Source organism: Elephantulus edwardii, unplaced genomic scaffold, assembly GCF_000299155.1.
Source record: "Elephantulus edwardii isolate Elephantulus edwardi_28Jun2011 unplaced genomic scaffold, EleEdw1.0 scaffold00024, whole genome shotgun sequence".
In the NCBI taxonomy this organism is placed as follows: domain Eukaryota; kingdom Metazoa; phylum Chordata; class Mammalia; order Macroscelidea; family Macroscelididae; genus Elephantulus; species Elephantulus edwardii.
This window is the reverse complement of record NW_006399774.1, coordinates 24,875,687-24,876,566: the sequence shown is the minus strand read 5'-3', so window position 1 is coordinate 24,876,566 and position 880 is coordinate 24,875,687. Positions and strand designations below refer to the sequence as shown.

Below are 880 nucleotides of genomic sequence, written 5' to 3'. Positions count from 1 at the left end.
GGATGGGTCCCTGGTCACTCTGTGGACAGTGGGGTGGGTCCTTAGTCACTCTGTGGACAGTGGGATGGGTCCCTGGTCACTCTGTGGACAGTGGGATGGGACCCTAGTCTCTCCCAGTAGACAGTGGGATGGGTCCCTGGTCACTCTGTGGACAGTTGGGTGGGTCCTTGGTCACTCTCTGTGGACAGTGGGATAAGTCCCTGTTCACTCTTTATGGACAGTGGGATGGGTCCCTCCTTGTGGGCAGTGGAGGGGGTCCCTGGTCACTGTGGACAGTGGGGGGATCCCTGGTCACTCTGTGAACAGTGGGATGGGTCCCTCGTCACTCTGTGGGCAGTGGGGTGGGTCCCCGGTTGTGGGCACTGGGATGGTTTCCTGGTCACTCTGTGGAGAGTGGGGGGGTCCCTTGTCACTCTGGACAGTGGGTGGGTCCCTGGTCACTCTCTGTGGATAGTGGGATTGGTTCCTGGTCACTTTCTGCGGACAGTGGGATGGGTCCCTGGTTGTGGGCACTGTGGGGGGGTGTCCCTGGTCACTGTGGACAGTGGGATGGGGTCCCTGGTCACTCTGTGGATAGTGGGATAGATTCCTGGTTGTGGACAGTGGGATGGGTTCTTGGTCACTCTGTGGACAGTGGGGTGGGTCCCTGGTTGTGGACAATGGGGTGGGTCCCTGGTCACTCTGTGGACAGTGGGAGGGGTCCCTGGTCACTCTGTGGACAGTGGGAGGCATCCCTGGTCACTCTGTGGAAAGTGGGAGGGGTCCCTGGTCACTCTGTGAAAAGTGGGAGGCATCCCTGGTCACTCTGTGGACAGTGGGGATCCCTGGTCACTCTGTGGAGAGTGGGAGGGGTCCCTGGTCACTCTGTGGACAGTGGGGG

General features: G+C 60.5%; 1 protein-coding gene across 1 annotated transcript in view; it reads left to right on the top strand.

Moving 5' to 3' along the window:
* WDR27 (WD repeat domain 27) overlaps positions 1-880 on the top strand; it is a 103,919-nt gene that overhangs the window by 12,446 nt on the left and 90,593 nt on the right. The window lies entirely within an intron of this gene.